Source organism: Aythya fuligula, chromosome 2, assembly GCF_009819795.1.
Source record: "Aythya fuligula isolate bAytFul2 chromosome 2, bAytFul2.pri, whole genome shotgun sequence".
NCBI lineage: Eukaryota > Metazoa > Chordata > Aves > Anseriformes > Anatidae > Aythya > Aythya fuligula.
This window is the reverse complement of record NC_045560.1, coordinates 27,361,187-27,381,604: the sequence shown is the minus strand read 5'-3', so window position 1 is coordinate 27,381,604 and position 20,418 is coordinate 27,361,187. Positions and strand designations below refer to the sequence as shown.

Below are 20,418 nucleotides of genomic sequence, written 5' to 3'. Positions count from 1 at the left end.
AAGTACATGCATATGTATGTGGCAGGTAACATAGAAAAGAGAATCCCTGTTCATTATTGTCTTCCTGTAAGTGAAAGTGTTTGGAGATGAAAGATGCTTAATTTGGGATTTGAAAAGCTTGACTAAGCCATCCTAACGGGAAGGAACCTGTATGCATACAGACTGTGCCATTTTTGTAAACTGAAGTGGTGACAATAGCAATTAAGAAAGGAGTGGAACAGGTGAAACTCCAACTAGTCATCTAATCTTTATTTAATATCCTTCAGTACAGGATATTCCTGTAAGTCTTGTGGCACCAGACATGTATTTTATTATGCCTTGTGGGAAATGTTTATAATGGCAAGTTCTTGCAGGTAAAATAATTGGTATGGTCTTGGCCTCAGCCGATTGCTTATGTAAAATGTTTGATTTATTAGAAAAACACTTAAAAAATGGAATGTTAGAATGAATAAAGCAGTGCTGGTAATGGTCATACAAAACTGATTTATAGCTTTCTTGCAAAATAAATGCTATAGAAGGTATAAATTATATAAATGGCAAAGTAATTAAAATAATGTATGCCTTGACATGTGAGCTGCTGTAGTTAAAAAGTTACATGTGAAATTTCAGCCCTCTTGTGTTGCTGTGCTTCAAGGTCAGCAAAAATATGACTTTTTAAGCTCTCATAAAACTTAGTAGCATTTAGAATTTCCCCATTTTTACCATGTTAAGTATATTTGAAATATTTCTTGGTCTAAAATGAGTTATGTTCTGACATAAAGAAATGATCAATGTGTTAGATGTAGATTCTGAAAACTTATGTAGCATTTCCTTGAATAGCTCAAAAATATCTTGGAGAAGGTCTTTGAACCTTTCTTTTCTCTGGCTGTCAACACAAAACCTTTCAGATCATGTTGTATTGCAGAGAGCAAAAAACCTCTATTTTGTAGCCAACAAAGTAAAAAAAATGTTTTTGGTATCAACTTTCCTATGTATTTTAACACCTGTAAAAAGTAAACTTTATTTTACTCATTTTGGAAAAACTTTACAAAAATAAAATACTAAAGCATAACATACCTAGATGGCTGTTGCTGAACAAGGCACAATAGTATGTTTCTATTGCTTTATGAAAGTAGTAGACAAACATAGCTAATGGTGAATACTGCAATCCTAAATAGTCATAGGAGTTCTTTTGTCTTTTTGTTATATTTTTGCTTGCAGATCTTAATTGTACCATAGTGTGGCAGTGTAATGCTGGGCTTTTAAGGCTTATTTTGGATCTCTAACAACAATTTAAGTCATGCTAGCTTTGTGTTGCTTTGTGTTGAGAGAGATGTTATAACTACATATGTAGGGGTTTAAATTCTAAAATATACCATCACCAGGGAGAAGTGTTTGATCTGGAGCTGCTTATGTAGTGATATACCAGCAAGTAGTAAATGAAGCTGGACCTGACAGAGCGCTTGAAAAAAAGTTTTCTTCAGACTTCTAGTTGTAAAAATCCTAAGTATTACTTCACTAAACATTTTTTTTATTTCAAGTAAGCATTGCTAGTTTAGAGATTTTTAATTTACCTTGTGCATCAGCAGTATTTGTATCACTTGGTTATAGGACTGTTTTTCAAGTTAGTAGCTTTTTATAATGTAATCCTAAATATATCACTATGTATACAGATATGGTACTTGTTTTAAGAGACCAAAGCTAAATCAATCCAGATGGGTTTTTCATACCTTCCCTCAGAGCAGCTCAGGCTAAAAGATCAATAGTTGAGTCAGTATTTTCAGAGCTGATAAAATCTGAGTTAAAACATTGACATTTTTGTAGCTCTCTTTCCAGACAGTGGGGTACTTGAAAGAATTTTCTACTGCTGTTCCCAAGGCATCTGTGTAAAGATGCTAGTTCCAACAATATTACAACTTTCAAAGTGTTCCAGTGTTGATTTTTCAGCAATAACCTGCAGAACAACCCTTTTACACTATTATTTTAAGATCCTTGTGATTGTAGCTGCTTGAGTCAAACCAAGGAAACAGGTAAAGTATTTACTTCCCCACAGAGTTCTCTAAATGCTATGTACCTCCCATTTGGGGGACATTTGTTGTTCTTTTTGGTTTTCCTGTAAACGGATTTTATGGATGCTCAAGTGTAGTACTAGTTATAGTCACTTGTCATCCCCAGTTTGGAGTATGAAGTGTGGTTGGAGAGAATCTAACCAGTGCCTTGGTGGGCGATGCTGTGATATTTAAAAGAATTTGAACAAGTTAATATCCCCTTACCAAATTCTCCACCTCTGATCAGGTTTGTAAGGCTCTTAAGTTTAAGCTGTTCTATTGACTGTACACTACAGCATGAGCTCTGCTGTGATACTGTAAAATTACAGACCAAGTAGCCCAAGTGACTTTGGTCCCTGAGTCTCCTTGCCATGGTTCTGAAAAACATGCAAAATTTTCCATGCATTTCCTGAGGAGGAACATACTTAAAGGCAGTATACATACTAAAAGGCAGTAATAGGCTATGCCACCAGGCAACAGCTCTTTCCTAGGAGCTCTGCTTCTGTAAGAACCAAACAAAGCTTAGGTGCGAGGAAGAAAAGTTGGAAACTGTGCAAGGGTAAGGAGCAGCACATGGTCTGTTTGCCACAGCTTTGTAAATGCTATCAGATTCATCTGCTTGGAATACAGTGCAAGTCCTACCTCTGTGGTACTCTGTGGTACTGAGATTTTGCAGCAATAAATGTTTGTAAGGCATTGTGTATTAGGCAGGGGTACTATCTGGAAGAGGAGCTGGTTCTTGGTCAATATATTTGTGTGGCAGCTGGGGGGAACAAGAAGTGTGGTTTGTGCTGGGCCTTCTTGTTCTGGGAGATTAGACAGGCCCTACCCCACAATGCAACACCCCAAGCTACTTCAGTGATGCTGAGGAAGTGGCATAGATCCTACTATGGAAGAGAAGTTTCAAGGATATTCCCAGTTCCCCTAAAGATCCTAAGAGTTACAGGACCCTTAATGTCTAGATGTTACTTTTCATACAGCTGTGAGAAACTTGCAAGCTTGCTGCTGAGCTATTTGGGAGCTGTTTATCTCAGGTTCTTCCTAGTTGTAGCACTCTATATACTTGAAACAAAATTAATGCCCTTAAATGGCATTTTAACATTAAGTCTGGCAAAATAAAAGGCAAAGCAGTAAGAAAGAGGAAGGCTCAACAAGAAGGATTTGTAAGGACATAACAATCGTTTAGACTTGTTTTTGTAAATGTACTCATGTAGGGCGTGGCTGGTCTGCACAGTTCTCTGTTAAATGTCTTTTAGCAATGAAAAAGTTAAAGCTTGTGTGGACAGTTGGGGAATAATGAGGATCTAAATAAATCCATTGATCAAAAGGTCAGAAGGGAAACATGTAAATATATGTATGTATTGTAAAGATTTCAGCACGTATGGATAAGATACATCTGCCACAGCCTTACAAGGAGGGCTTAGGAGACTGTGGTCAGCCCTACAACTTTATCTCTCTGCTGCCTCCCTTGCCTATCAGCTGTGCCTGCTGTGAGTGCACTTTGGCTTGTGTGGTGCTGAAGGGGCTGCACGATGTTACAGCATCATCTGCAGCTCTCCTTCTACCCCCCAGGCCATTGACATCACAGCTGCAAACAGCCCTGCAAACCTGGAGGCACTATGGAAAAGTGCTTGAGGATTATTTTTTTAATTGTCTGTTACATTTTAAAACTCCTGGAAAACTGAGGAAATGCAAAAGCCTAGGGAGGGAAAAAAATAATATGGTACTGATCTTTGAAACAAGACCAGACTTGGCGGTTCCTATCCTTGTAAACTTAATTTCAGTTCATGGTAAAATGACGAAAAGAAAAATCTGTAGGCATTTAGAGGGTAACAAAGTGAGGTGTAGAAAACAACACAGGTTTATAAATAACATTACAGAATTTTGTGATGTTATTTTGTGTTTTTAATTCAAATTATGAAATTGGTAGAAAAATACATTACATGTCATAAATCTGGATTGTTCAAAAGTATTTGTTGCAGTTTCTTAGAGATCACTGGGAAAAATGAATTTAATCTTGCTGAAGTAGTAAGTACTCTCAGAAGTTGAGAATGTTGATTGAGGAATGTTAAAAACAAGTTTCTGAAACTCTTAGAAAACAAGGATGGAAAATACTATGAATATCAACTAAGCTGTATTCCTGCCAGGACAAAATTTTGTGCTTTGTAATACATTTTTCCAAGTGTTCATCTAGTAAATATAATTCAGTTGAGGGTGACGGTCTCAGAATTTTTGTGGGTATTGGTTGTGTTCTAGTTTAATTATTTAAAAAGTCAACCAAAATGTGATAATGTTAATTACTTCTGCAGATGACATTGATCTGGGAAGTGTTTGGGTTTTCCAAGCAGTAAAGTATACCAGTACCTCAAAGAAAAATGTCTTTGGCCTTTGCAATCACAGTGGTGTAATCAATAGACTTTCAACTGCCATAGTTACAAATAGCACTGTAAGGGATTCAAGTTTAGACCCAGCTATGGTATTCACTGTTTACTAACTTTTGAGTTGTTTAAAAAAAAAAAAAAAAAAAAAAAAAAAAAAAAAACCTCTAATTACCTCTGTTTCTTTTTTGGTGATACTCCCACGTTAACTTCCAAGTTTAACTTCTTCAGCAAAATGTAAAGCTCTTTTGCCTTTAGGTGACAAGACCATCTTTGCATGCGAGAGAGCAGATGATTATTGTCAGAAAGATCTGTGTAGCTTTAGTAGACCACACATTAGATATGAAGTGTTTGTGGCACTATAATGTGAAAAATAAAAATAATGCTGGCTTTTACAATACCTATTAGGAATGTGAGGTGGTAGAATCTGTCACTTCAGAAGTCCATCTTTATTATTCTTGGTTCAAAACCTTCCTTGACATATATAAATCCACTCAAAAAAAAAAAAAATCCAATCTATTTGCTAATTTGGAATGCTGCTACTCATTAGATGAACAGGTGAGCTTCCGGGAGACACAATTTTGCTGCAAGGTAGCTGCATACACCAAAATTAGTACAACATTATCACTCTGCACTCAGAGATCCACATCTCAGTGTAGCAAGTGATCGCAGAGATAATAGCATATTCTTATAATATGATGATAAACAATACCTACATACTTCACTTCTTGTGAGGTGCTTGTAGCATCAAGACTACATTTGCTTTCATTCTGGTAGAGAATAACAGAAGGAGCGTTATTTCTTTTTAGCATTTTTTTTATTTATTATGGAAGTATATTATTCTGGAAGTGTTAAATTTAATGATTTACCTGTAAATCATGGTAATGAAAATCAAAACATGTAAATAGTGCTCTTTGTACAAAATCACAGCTTTTGCTTTGTCATTATTGTTTCTCCTTGTGAAGTCAGGTGGAGTTTAAGTGCTGAGAATGTCTTCTTTGTGCAATTCCTGCTGTAATGTTTTTTCCAGGTTCTCCAATGTCAATTTCAGTAGCATTAAGTGGAGAAACCAAAGCAGTCCAAGATACCTTACATACAAAATATTTAAGCATTTTTAGTTGGTTGTAAAAGATGTACTTTTTTTTGACAGCATGACCTTAAGCAGAAATGTTTTTCACAGTGTAAGTATTTTATAGTCTTATAAATTTAAATTACCATTTCAAGTACTATTTGTAAGGATTGCTGTAGACAATGAGATAAAATCAATGATTTTCTGAAGCCATTTCATGTATATTAAATATCACTGATGATTGTTACTGGGTTAAAAGCAAAGTAACAATTTGTGATAGAGATGCCCTTTTAAAAGCATGATAAGAGGATGCTATTTAAAAATAGAAGCAAGCTTCTTGGAACAGATTACATCATCTTAAGATGTATTGCTTGTAGAATATAGTTGCTTCCAGAGATTGATGCTTGCCCTTGAGAGGTGGTTCATCATCTCTTCAATTATTTTTAAGAAGAATCTGAGATATAAGAGCCAGCAAAATGGCTGTAAAAAGAATAAAATGAAGTGTTAGACTACAAATACAATATATTTTTGGATGATCTTGTTTAATGTAACCTAGCTGAAATGCAAAAAATGGTGGACTTGGTTTAATTCTTGTGCAACTTCAGACTTTTATGTATACCAAGAAAAAGCAGGCTAAAATTGCTGTTCTTATAATCAGAAAAACTTGTAATGCTTCAACAGAATATAGCAAATAAAAGTATACAATAATAATTTTTAAAAAGATAAGTGATTGAAATCAATAATGGTGTTAAGTCAAACTTTAACGTTGGGGTTTGCAACAATAATTATTGCATTAAACAAGCACTCTCAAATATGATGTGAAAAACATTGTGCTCCAACAATTTTTCTTAGACTTTATTTTATTAGACTTTTTCTGAAGTCCAATAATTATTGAATGTGTAAGCATTCAATGTAATCTTCCTTTTTTTTTTTTTTTTTTTTTTAATTTCAAGAAGAAAGGAACTACCAAATGCTGTTTTCACTTAATTATCCTGCTCTGTTTTGATCTTAAAATCTGAAGGAAATTATGATTGCGTAGGCAATTTCAAATGCTCTAACCTTGCAAACCAGTCTGTGTGGGTAAAGCCCCTAACCCACATGGATCATTATGTGAATTCAGAACCTAAATGAAGTGTAAAAATGTAAACAAGATAGGTTGTGAAAGGAGAAATGAGATTTGGAAAATTCTCTCAGTTTTAATAATCCGGAAGGCTAGGAGGATAGCTAAAGAAATATTTTTTAAAAATAAATGAAATACAGATGTGACTGAACTGAGAGAATTCTGCAGGAGAGAAGAATAAACAGGAAGGGGAATACAGCTGTTGGGGAAAACATTGTTTACACAAGAGAACCAAGTTTTTCTATGGTCGCCACTGCCCAGGAATTCCTTTTTATACTTTCCTAAAATGCCTGGGCACATACATAATGTAGTCCATCTGCTTTCACTTCGTAAGGCCTTTGCTGTTCAGTAATGTGCTACATAGGCTTTGAATCTTTACAAAGATGCTAAGTTTGATTTTTCTTAACATAATGAAACCAAATTGAAGATATGAATGAAAAAGAAAAAATAATCTAAAAAACACAAAACCATTCTAACCAGAGAAATGGCTAATGTGACATTTCATCTTTTTATTTATTTTTTTTTTATTTTAGGGATATTCTGCCTGAACCCTGTTAGATTTTAAATGTTTTCTGTGATAGGACAATGTAAGGTCAAAAAAGCAATGCAGTAAGATTGTTTTTTGTTTTGTTTTTTTGTTTTATAATAACTAAAATCTTTCTAAGTTTGCAGCTGGACAAAATATAATTAAAGTGTTTTGAGGTATACGAGTGAGGTATACTCACCGGTGTATTAAACACCAACCATGAAACCTATTAATCATCGTGCATTTATTTTTCTATTTAACAGCATTGCCATTTCAGGTAATATATAGCTTAGTTGTGTTTCTCACTGGAGCAGTAGTAGTGTACAGGATTAAGTACAACAATGCAAATCAGTAAGTGTCATTCTATTATCTATGCGGAAAAAGATTAAATAGAAAGCAAAACCTGAAATTCAACTGTACAGCTTCTTTTCTTGCATTAGCACTGTAAACTTCATGCTCACAACAGTGAGAGCATATAGGGAGTAAAAATTAAAGGCAACCTGGTCATCGTGGTGATGTTGCAGGTATTTTTCTTAGAGTGTTGGTGTCATACTGATAAGGTCTGCAGTGTGTCAGTTGCATTCCCCAGCATTATCTCGTATCCACCCATCCCAAGTATGCTGCCATCATTTGTGTTGGCCAAGAGGACCTTGAAGGCCAGCTTAGTGTATTACGGTGCTTTAACTGGGGAAAATGCTAGTGCCTCTAAGCATGAGCTTTTCACATCCCATTCCAGTTGATTCATTTCCCCTGTCCGCCTACTCAAAAGGGACTGGAAGTCAAATAACAGTCTTGCTCAGACCATGAAGAATTTAATCTGGAGGCAAATAAATGAAAAAACGTAAATGACACTTTCTAGCTGTGAGGATATTGCACCTAAAGGATTCAAGAAGACCTCCACCACATCTTCAGTAAATGAGATGGAAACTGAACTGTATAATTACTAGGTGAATAAAATCTTGTAGAGAGTTTAGTTTTACACTGTATTGCAATTTTCTTTACATAACCCCTCTTGCTGGTCTTTCAGTCCTGACAACCTTTCTCTGCCTCCTGTGGGGCGTAACTGCCTAATTGCTCTCCTCTTGCCAACACCTCCCCAGCTCCATGTGTGCCAACCATCCTTGGTTCTCAGTTTCCATAATATAATCGGCACAATTGACTTGTGGAAAAAACGCGGAGCAGTTCTCAGTACATTTAATACTAAGTCCAGGTTTCTTCTGGTTTAGAGCTGATGAAGATCTTTTATATCTGAAAGCTTATTTCTTTGCCTTTGCCATCTCCTTTGGTTGGCCCACTTCTTGCTAGAAATCTTTACAACCATTTTTGGCATCTTGCAGACTTGCATCATAGTATCCCCAAAATGACTGCATTCAGACTGTGTTGAGTTACATGCATGTGTGCAAAGAACTGTTGGATTTTATCAACTCCCTCACAGTCATTTGAGGAGATGTTCTGAGTTTTTGGTTACCAGGAACAATATCTTCCCTAAAGAGGATGTATATTCTTGTACAAAAATGTGCACCCGTTTACAGTTAGGAATAGTATGTGTCCAAGCATGTAGTTGTGGTAATTACTCACAACTGCAGACTGACAGATGCGTGCTTACTACTGGAACTACATTTGGGCCTCATAATGTAAAAGTCTATCCCAAAACTATGAAGTAATGCTACTTAAGTGAGTGTTGTCCTGTTTGCAGTTAAGAGTTTCTTGGTCAACAGAACAGAGAAATCATTGGTAATTATTTTCTGTGCATTGTCATTGCTTCGAGGTCTCCATTAGTGTAAATACTTTTTTTTTTTCTTTCAGCTTAGTATAGCACACATCCTGAGTTTGACTAATACTGAAACTTGTCACCAACAGAAAGCTGAGGCACATATGTAGGCTGCTTAAGGTAGAAAAAGCAGACCTGCTAGGAAGGTTAGATGCTAGATGGTTACTGCCTTCCCTTCCTTTAAATTGTCATTTTCTATTTGTTCCCTTCTGAAAACAATTTCTGTATTGATCCAAGCTAAAAATGAAGTACTGTGAAAAATCTTTCCATTGCAATTGCTTGAGTGATATGTTATGTGTTGGCTGATAATCAAAGAGTAGCCAGAAAGTGTTTACCCTGTGAGAGGTAATGCTGCTCTCACACAGTTTATGCCTGTGAACTCCTCTCCTGGACTGGAAATTATTCCTGTCGCAGGTTTGACAGGGATTTGGTCAGGCCAAGTAAGAGGTTTGAGTGAGGCTTCATCTGCCACGTGAATCGAAACAAAGTCCATCTTCCCTTTACAACAAAGCAAAAGACTTTGAGGGAGGATGTGGGTGTAGAAAGTTGCAGCAGGCCAAGGCCTGCAGTCATGCAGACCTAGCAGTTGCATGAGTGGCTGTGTTCTGCCCCGTCAAGGCTCTGTGTGTCACTGTGGCCACCCTGTGTAGCTACCCTGAATGTGCTCCTGCTTTGTGGCCCGTTCACAGCTGCTGTTCTAGTTTTTGTTTGTTTGTTTGTTTGTTTTTAACAGTATAAAACCCCTTTTTGTCATGTAAATACCAGATGGCCAGGGAAATTGCGTTCACCCAATGTGAGCAGGTTTTGAGGAGATTCCACTGGTGTTCTTGCTCTCAGCTGTCATGTACCTGACTGCATGGCAACTGCTCCTTCTTTGGCACAGTTCAAAGTTATAAAGATTACTTTAACCCTAAGGAGTTTGTCCATATGCCTAACCAAAATAGAGGAGAAGCCTCATGCATCCAGCAGTGGTGTCAGTGGGGATGGAGCTGCTGACAGTGCCCCAGTTCTGTCCCATGTCCTCATCTGGCACAAGGGCTATGGCTCATTGGGTCAAAGCCCCTGAGGTCAGAGCATACCCTACATACAGTGTAGGCACATTTGTTTGGAGTTCATTTCTTTCACTCTGCACAGGCAGGAGATGGGGAAGTTGGTATGTACCATGTAAAGAGCACTGAGCTATGTATTTGAAAAGTAGGGCAAGATTTTTGGAAAGAAAAAGCCAATAGTACCAATAGGAGTTGTTGAGTTTTTTCTTCTGGGAATAGGAATGGCTGTACAGATGAGCTGCTCTTCTGAAAGATGTTGCCTAAATGTAGTTTAACTGGTGTGAAACTCAATGCAAATGTTCACTGTGTTTTGATAATAGCATATATGAACTTAGCTTAAAAATGTATTCTTCACAGCTTAAATCAAGTAAATAAAGTCTTGTTTAAACATGCTTAGCAAGTGTTTAATTCAAAGTCATTTTTAAAACACTTCAGTTAAGCTGCAGAAAAGTAACACATCTCCTCCATCTCTAGGACTGAACTTGAATGTCGTAAGATGGTGTGACTCAGTCATGTTTTTTGCTTTGCCTGAGTTTTAGTGTGTGGTTATGTTGTGCTGTGATCTTAATTTTAGTAATGACTTTGAGTGTGCATCTGATGGATTGAAGACTTACTGTTGCTGCTTTTTGCTTCTTAAATTTAACAGACTTTTCCCTGTTTTATAGGAAGTCATGATTGGAGTTATGGAAGTGACCCACCTCTCATGCCTGAGTCAGTTGCATCCTGTGTTTGATAGATCTTTTTCTTAAAGCTGGCTTATTGTTTTTGCTTTGTGTTGTGTGTTTTGTTGCAAATAGTTCATTGCTAGTAGAGTGGTTGGATTCATATTCTGCAATTGCGCTGTGGTGCTCTGTTTGTAAAAGCTGTTGTGAGGCTTACAGCTAAAGATTTGTTCTCTGGATTTTGGCTGGTTGGACTTGCTGGATTGTGCTGAGAAATGTAACTTTAGCTAGGGCTGTGTCCAGCTGCTGGTTATGTGAAAAGGATTCAACAGAGGCTGCTCTCACCAAATAATATGACCATGTCTCCTTGTGTTGGGCCATGCTGGAGGGGCATGGGAAATTGGGAAGGAAGAAGAACATATCTCCAGATCTCCTTAGCAAAACAAACTTAAGAGTTTTTCTGTTGCTATTGGGCTGTACCTCTCAGTCTGTTGGTTTTGTTTTGTTTTTTCTCTGAAGGGACTAAATTATTTTTTAATAATGGAGGAGAAAGTGTATTCATATTGCTGCAGGGCAGTTGTTCAGAAAGTTATTTTGCACAGAGAGCAGCAATGTTACTCACCACAGACTGTTGCCATGTCTCGAAGATATTTGATTTGGATGTAACAAAATTTTGCTGCTACAAAGATGCATTTGGATCCAGATCTTTGCACTACAACAGTATTAATAGTAGGGTGGAAAAGGTGTCAGATTCAGCTCAGAAAGTTAAACAGAGAAGGAAAAGAAAAGGACTCTCCTGAGATGTATTCAAGCAGAATACCTTGTTGGTTGAATACCATGAAGACCTTTGGCACATGAATTTGGGGTATCTTTAACTGATGGACCGGTTCTGACTAGAATATCTAAACCAGTAGTAGGGCTCCTCTAACAATATTTGTTTTTAGCAAACTGCCTTGTCAAAAATTATAAAAAGGAGAAAAAAAAATTAGCTGTATATATGCTTTTTCTAGAGGATTCATATAGATGATATTACTGTTCAGTGCACCACTCCCCTTTTAAATATCATGAGTACAAGTTTCACTCAGCAGAAAACCCTGTAGGACTTTAGGACTTGAACAAGAAGAGAGGAGTGGTGCCTGCATGCTTGGGCAATGGATACTGGAAACCAAGCTAGACCTATCTAGTAGGTTTTGGCAGTTTGCAAAATTGAAACCCCAGGTCTGAATATTCAGACCTGGGGTTTCAAATTTATATATATATATGTGTGTGTGTGTATATGTATATGTAGACTTAGGTGGAGTGGTGTACAGAATTTTGTGAAAATAAAATATTGAGATCTGGGCTTCTCTCTGCACTACAGATATAATTGTAAAAATGTTGGAGTGTTTGAAAATTGCTCCCATTCCTTCCCCAAATGAATCTGTGAATGCAAAGCCTACTTGCTGTCATACAGTTACAATATAGGGAGTATTTGTACATGCTTTCTATTATTTAGGCATGTTTGGGCATACACAGTGCTTGAATACACCCTGGCAATTGAAGATGAACACTCTTAGAGTTATAAAATTCTTTAATTCAATGTGCTTTTGAATTGTCGTAAGGGAAAACCTGCTATTACTGCAGTAAGAAAAGAGATTAATACCTTTTTGGAAAAATGGAAGTATCCATAACAGAACAGCTCTCAGGCAGCACCATGAGAAGGCACCAAGCCAGTGGGAGTCCAGCACAGCACCTTGCTCACAAAGCCACCTTGACCTGCCTCAAGGTTACCTGATTCTTAACGATGGATGCGTTAGCTCAAACTCATCCCGCTATCTGTCCAATATCTTTGTTTGTGACCAATGGTAGCAACCAGTTGCACAGAGGAAATATATGTTGATATTTTCTTATAATACTGTGACCAATGGATGCATCATAAGCTGCAGTGTTGTTTTTTTCTATAAAATTGACCATTTGCCTTTTGAACTCTGGTTCTCACAATGTATTGCTATGATTGAGAGTTGCCCTACTAACACAGATGTTATATAAAGATCCACTGTCCTTCTGTTGACCCAAACTGCTGGTTTAGTATAATGCTCTCTGCTTCCTGCGTTGGCCAATGTATAGTCTTTCCCAATGTTTGTATATGCGATCTGATGGCCTCCCAACACTCTCCTTATTCAGCTTTTTTTTCCATACTGAAAAACCCTAATCATTCTTCCTATAGAAGCTAGTTACATCTTTGATCATACATTTGTTCTACCTGCCTTTTTCCCTTTCCAGAGTAATGTAGCTTTTTCCCCTCAGTTCTAAGGCCAAACTGGTACACTTTTGCAGATCCATCTTGGCTCTGGGCAGAAGAAAAATATCCAGTGGGGAAAAAAATCTTCATGCCACTGTATAATATTCATGGAACCAAGTACACAATGTGTGAGTAGGTACTTGTTTCTCCACATACCTAAAGAGACACAAGAGAGGTACAGTGCAAAACAGCAGGAATAAACAGAGCTAGGAAGGAAGGGAGGTGGTAGGAAAAGGGAAAGAGAAATGAGTAAGGTGTTTGTGTATTTGTATAAACCAAAGAGGAAAGCTTCTCAGTAGGATTCAATTTCCATGATAGCCATCTTTGAATATATTAGAAGATGGTACAACCAGCCTTTGTTTTTTTGGGGGAAAAAAGGAAGAATATTCAAGTCACCCATAATTTTATATCCTCACAGGGGTCACAGAATTGCTTACATCTGCTGATCGTCAGTGGTTATGAAGCAAGCAGGCTTGACCATGGCTTAGTCATTACTGCCAGGCTGGAGTTACATGGCATGTAAGCCAATAGACTCCAGGCAGTAAAATTTTTACAGGCTGAGTACTGAAAAACTTAAGAGGGAGATTAGACAGAAATGTGACACAAACAGCAGATTTCATATTCCACAAAAATGGTGGCTTGAGTCCATGACCTTGCTGTTTTGTAAATATATTTGTATAATATCCTTTAGAAAAAAAATCCTCTGTTGGGATTTAAAAATAGCACTGTTTCCAATAACATATTTTGTTACCTTATATATTGCTCTTAAGGAAAAAACAAAATACAGGAAGGTTCATTAAGCACTTTGCTGCTTGCCATGACGTTGTCCTTGACCTGAGTGGCTTACCACAGAAGAACATGTTGCAGACAGCCAACTAGGTGACATGGGTCTTGAAACAGGAAGAAAAAGGCAGGTATCTGACCCAAAGTACTGGGAGGATAGGGGTAGGGATAGAAATTAGGAAAAAGCTACACAGGCGGGGAAAAAGAAAGAAAAGCATTAGGCAGTTAAAGAAAAAAACAAACAAACAAACAAAAAAAAAACAGAGAATGGAAATCGTAGTTTGGCATACATTTGTATCCTGAGCATAATGGAGTCCTGTATTTAGGAGCTCTTTTGTACACTTAATTGTAATTTCATCTCTTTCTATATCTCTCTTTTCTGCTCTCAGGCAGCTAATCGCTAATTGCAGCAATGCAGCTGCATTTGCAAGGTGTCTGTGCCAATTTTTGTCAAGATCTTCTGTGAAGGTGTAGCTTAGCCAGCAGCAGGATTCCTAGGAAACTGAGACAGTTTTTCTGAGCAGTCCACACTTCTGGCCTGAAAAACTGGAGGGGCAGAGAGATAAAGAGAGAGAGAATCAAAAACTGTAAGAGGTAACTTGAGGACTAGGGGAAATTGCTTTAGACAAGGTGTTTCTAGGTCAGTCTGTCTCACTTATCAAAGAGAAGATGGAGAGTTGGATTGACTGTGGTATATAAGTTCCCGAAGCTCCTCAGTCCCCTTTTCAGGAGTTTAGCAAGAATCATTTATTGGAAGCTTATCCTACATGAATTCAAATAGTAAATGAGCACATATTTAAATAGTTATGGTTGTTATTAGCAATAAAGGAGCTTGTTTTATTTCCAGACATCACTTAGGTTAGGATTCCTTGCCTTTAACTTCTGATAGTTGCTACGTAGATGTCTGCACTTAAGCTAATCATCAAAAGCTCCTTTTTTAGTTCAATGAAAGGAAATGGGTGGTTTTAGGGTAACATGAATCAAACTCTAGAGTCAATAGTGGATGCAGAGCTGGCCAGCACAAACTAAAGACTGCAGAGTAACGGTGTAGATGTCAGTGGCTAAACTAGTTGCACCTAGTGTGTCTTTCTGGAAGATGTGCCTTAGGGCAAGCGCAGGAGAGATGTTATGTGATTGATCTGTTCTGTCCCTAAACTCTCTAGGCAAATACAAAGCAACTATCTAGGAACACTTCAAGAAAAGCTACAAAACTTCTCAAAGCTGGATAAGGTATGAATGATTCAGCTATGCATAAGGGAAAATTTTGGCAAAATAGTGACTACAACTTTGAAGATTACTATGGGAGTTACAGTGGCTTTCAAAGAATTGCTAAAATGGGCCCTGTCCTATCAGGATATGTATTGACAATCGCAGAATCACAAAAAATAATGGATCTCTCTTAGTGCTTCCTGGAGTTTAAAGGTTTGTTACCCACAAATACCTGGACATTTTAATGAAGTGTTTTTAACATATTAAAAAAAAAAAAAAAAAAAAAAAAGAAAAGAAAAAAAAAAAGAAAATGAAGTATAAATTCGTTTTATTTAATATCCAAAATTGCAGTATTTTAAAATTATTAGTTCAGCTAAAGCTAACGACAAATCTGATTTAAAAAAAAAAAAAAAACACAACTCTGAAAACTTAGTATATTTGCACCTGATTAAGCTTCACCTATTACCTAATTATGTTGTTTTCTAGGTAGCTAAGGTTTTAAATGTTGTAATTGCCGATGGGTTTAAAGTACAGAATATTATCATCCCACCTTAAAAGACTTTCAGGTTGTTCTGTTCCATTCTGGGAGATTATAATGATCTCTAGTGATAAATATGTATATGTATGTTTGTATATTCAGTTTAGGTTCTAAGTAATGCAACCTTGCAAAGTTTCTTAAATATAGCTTCTTAAAAGGCTCTTCAAATTTTCCTTTTCAAATTATAATATATGTAGTGCCTCAGGTCAGCACGGCATGTTAGAAGCAGAAGTAAGCTGTGAGAGTACAATCAGTTCCCTGATGAAAAAATAATTAAAACTCCAGTTCTGTGGTGTAGCATCAGAGCCACTGATGGGAGTAGAACACAAAAGGCATTTTTATTTCTATTAATTTCATGGGCCTAAGAAACTCCATTGTATTATGCATTGCATGCTACACACTTATTTAGAGCTGTACATTGTGTCAAAGCTATCATGTGTCGGTGTAAAGTGTCCATGTGAAATCTAGTTCTGTCATGTAATCCTTTCCATGCTTGGTGCACAGAAATTTTCCTGTCCGTAGCATCTTCCAGAGGGGGACAGAAGGAGAAGAGAGAGGGAAGTTTAAAATCCTATGGCCTTACCCATGAGAAATGGTACACAGTGTGCAAAAAAAGCCCCCTGCAAAGCATGAAACGTTAAGCAGTAATTTGAGTTCAGTTTTATCTTCACTTTAGTCAGGATATGTTTATATTCTTATTACAAAACAGTAGAAGCAGAAGAAAAATCCAATCCCTTCAAACTCTCATAATTCTCAGATAAAGAAGCACAGTTGAAGGCTGAAGCTCATTTGAATGTGTTTTGTCCAGACACCCTGTGGCAGCTCTGATGCTTTTTAGCTGGTAGGTGTTGGTGGTAGAGCTGTGCATGTGCGTGCACATGTACTGAAGTGTGTACTGCACTGAAGGTTTAAGAGAACTGTACTACCCAAGTCAAGAATAGTGCACGCTGTTCACAATCATGGCTACATGATAGGGATGTTTAGGTGGTAGTGTTTGTTTTTGTTTTTGCTTTTTTTGAAAATAGGAGGGATTCCTACCTTGTGAAGGAACCTTTTAATTTCTTCTACCTTCTGTGCTTTGCTTTCAGCCTGCATTACCAAGTGCCTGACTCCACTACTTCGGAGATGCCCAGGGTGGTCTCATCTCAGGGCTTCTGTGCAGGTGCATTGCATGGTCTCTTACAGTGTGTGCTGGTGCTGGACTTGGTGCTAGCATGGCTGGCATCCATGCTTAGTGAAACTTAGAAAAGTTTTACCAAGGCTTGTTTTCCCAGCGCAGCCCCAGTTTAAACATCCATCCTTCAAACAATGGGGCTTGTACTTCAGTATTGCATATCACTGGGGCAAGACCTGTAACTTATTTGGTGCTTTTTGGTGTCTGATGCAGTGGGATTCCTCTCATTGAAACCTTCAGTACCTGCTGCAATACAAATTTTACATAATAATGAGCAATAGTATTGAAATCAAAGGGGATAGATGAAAATGGGAATTATCATCAAAGACTATTGTTCTTATGTGAGAATTAAAACTAGTACAGCTATTACTTTGTCTCACATTTTGATTACATTTTGTGAGAAGGAAAACTGAGTGTAAGAATGATGCTAACACACAAATTCAAATAGGATGTTATAGTGAAAATAGGTATAATAGAGCTGGTTTGAATGACAGAATTTGCATGCAAGCTACCAGGTTTGGGGGAATAACATTTCAATTACAAAGTGACTTTCTACTAGTTCTTTTCTTTAGACAGCTTCGTCAGAGTAAAAGCACAGCAAAATATATATCAGTCATGGAGATTTAATTGTTCTGACTAGAAATGTGATTAAAGAAAAAAACAAACAAAACACTTTTACCAGCATATGATGAAGATTTTATGGTCACCTTGTTTGTACACAATGTTTCAGATCTAGCTGTTTGACAGAGAAACATGGTTGTTCTTTGTCCCAGTAAATACAGCAAAATGCTGCTACTGGTTCACTAACCCATATTAAGCTGCATTTCTCTGTATTCTGCTACAGAATGCTATAGCATTTCTTCTGCTTCCCCTACTCCCCCTCTTCTTTCTTTGCGGTACTTCTAGCACTCTTGCTTTATTGTGTACGTTCAATTCCAGGACTGTATGAACATGCTGCAGTGAGAACTCCGAACAAGTGAATTAGATATTCCAATTAAATCTAAAATTTCTGGGTAATTATGTCAGGTAAACTGCTAGTAGGTATTTGCAATTATTTGAATAGAGATTGATTTCATCATGTTATGTTGGATATCACTGTTTCAGCTGAATGTTTGATGTTCTCACTATAAATGTTTCAGCTGCTAAAAAAAAAATGGTCTTACATTGCTGAAAAGTCTTTTTGCTGTGTTCTATCTTATGATAGACTTGCCTTGATCAAGTCCATACATAATGAGAGTTTTATGCCCCTTTGGATACCAGAACGTTTTCTCAGTCTCCTTTCCAGAATCTTTATAGCTTACAACACAACTGGCCTAATATATGTTTAATTTAGCTTTCACTTACATCTGTTGTCTTTTCTCATGGATTTTCTAATACACAGAAACAATCTTGAAACAGGACATTTCAGTTTTCAATAACGCTGTTCCAAAGCTTTATTTGCTTGTACTGCTGTAGTGACTGGGATCTGAGTCATGGGTAGCAATTCTACTCTGCTAGTCTTGTATAGGAATAGAAGAAAAAGGCAGTCTGTAGGGCAGGCATATCTGCATTTTTTCCACTCATCACACAGAATTAACCAATACTTCAGAGCTGATATTTCTGCTGTTCTTCTGTGGCAGAAAGGCTGACGATATTTCTCTTGCTTTGAAGAGTAAGACAGGTAGACAACTAATGGTAATTAAGTCCTTTATAAGAATTGCAACACGACTGTTAATCTGCTTAATCAAGCTTAATAGGGTGAGGTGCCTGGGAATGTGTGCTCAAGCAGGAGAAATTGCAATTAAGTCCAAAATGTCAAACTTGAGAAATGTATCATTGGAACTTACACACTTTTTTCCAGGTTACCTAAACTCTTACCTCTTTCAAGAATTGTTCCACTTCTTGAACAGATTTGGTGTACGTCTGCTTAGCTTCAAACCTGGCAGATATTATTAGGATCTATTACACTGTCCAAGTGGTTTTCCTTTCTAGGTAGGCATTTCTCACTTTGTAAATTTCATCTCCTAAAATTAACTTTTATCAGTGTTTCTCATCAGTTCATAAATGAAGGGCTAAGGCAAACGAACAGAAGTTCGCTACCTCTTTTTTAAACATTATTCTTATGTGTTATTCCTACAAGTTCATGGAACAGAGATTAATACATGCAATAAATACTATTCCCACTCAAGGGAACAGTTGAGCCGAAGTATAGCCTGCAAAATGCAGAACATAGTGAAGCACACTAAAATCAGGCTTAGTACTGTGCAAGACTTAGGAAGTCCGCATGTTGCACATGGAATAGTTTAGTTACAGTCGTTATTTTGTATAAAACATTACCTTTTATGTTCTCAGATTATGTGGCATCAGTCTTGACTTTAAAAAAAAAAAAAAAAAAAATCATCATGTGCTTGCATGTGTTGGTGTAAAATTGTAATGGGTGCTCCTTTTCATAACTTCGTAGCTTGAATGGTGTTCTTACAGTTCTGTGGGAACTGTGATAACCTAGTTCCTTATGCTTTCTGTGCTGTATGCTACATAATTTGTTCTCAAACTGCAGTCTACTTTAGTTTCCATTTCAGTTTCCCATAGTCTTTACAACAATCAGGTATGCCAGAAGGTGCTACACTTACTTAATGCAGAGATTTGTGTCGATTCCATCTGCTGGTGGAGTTTACCCAGAGCCCCCAGCAGGAAGGTTTGCTATATTCCAGGAATTTTTCCCTCTTGATTTACTTCCCCCCCCTTTTCCACCCTGTACACACACTGTGCATGCTTTTCAGATCGAGTAAGTGAGAGGCTGGGTGACAAATTAGACTGAAAGCATCTGTTTCTGCTTCTATGCTGAAAGTGCTGAGACAAAAATATACAGTATATAGAATGAGTTAGTGCATTTATCTGATTTAAGTTCGGTTTGGAGATGATGCCTCACTAGCTGTATTCTCCCTGAAACTGGGCTACTACTAGAAATAAATTTTCCATGTTATGATAGACTGAAAGAAAGTAGTAATATAGAAGACACAAAGGTTTCTTGAAAACACATGACAAATCCATATTTTAGTAACTGAATGTACTGAACAGGATTTTTGATTGCATCTGAATATTATTATTACTATTATTATTATTATTTTATGATAGCACTCTTGAAAGCTGGGCCTTTTCTGTCTGAGATTTAGGAACCTGTGTTTGCAGATATTCGCCCTTACAATCAAGCATGCCAGAGTCTGACTTTCAAACTCCCAGGATTTAGGATCTTAACACTGATTATTTATTTATTTCAATCTATTCAAATTATTTCAGTTTTATCTGGCTTCTTAAAGTTTATCAAGCTATTGATTTAATACTTTGTTTTCTCATGTGTTCTCTTTAAAGAATTCTGTAATATTAAATATTACATATTTATATTGTAATATTGTACTTTGATATTTGCATTGGAAAATTAAAAGTAGATTGTTTTTCCTTAGAAAAAGGAAAATATGGAGGGTAATGGTCTTTTTTTTATGTCAGTGCTGCCATGGTAAGATTTTCTTGTACAGCATAAATCTCATAACTAGCACCTATCGCTTCAGATGCTTCAGAGCTCTTTTATTGTAAAATGTCTGCCTTGCCTTTGCTTCGGTACAATTCTCTTAGTCAGTAAACTCCCAACACTTCTCAGACCAGGATTTTGAAGGAATTTTTTATGTTGTGCTCCAGTGAAACAAAACATACAAATAAAAATTTGCAGGATAGAAACCACAATGAAGTCCTGTTTGTAATGTCTTAGAGTAATTGAAGGAAAAGGAGAAGATTAATATGTATTACATTAGCTTTCCCTTGAGTAGAAAAGCAAAGGTTCATTCTTATAACTTGTGT

The 20,418-nt window shown here is 36.9% G+C and overlaps 1 protein-coding gene across 5 annotated transcripts in view; it reads left to right on the top strand.

Moving 5' to 3' along the window:
• ICA1 (islet cell autoantigen 1) overlaps window positions 1-20,418 on the top strand; it is a 72,716-nt gene that overhangs the window by 24,444 nt on the left and 27,854 nt on the right. The window lies entirely within an intron of this gene.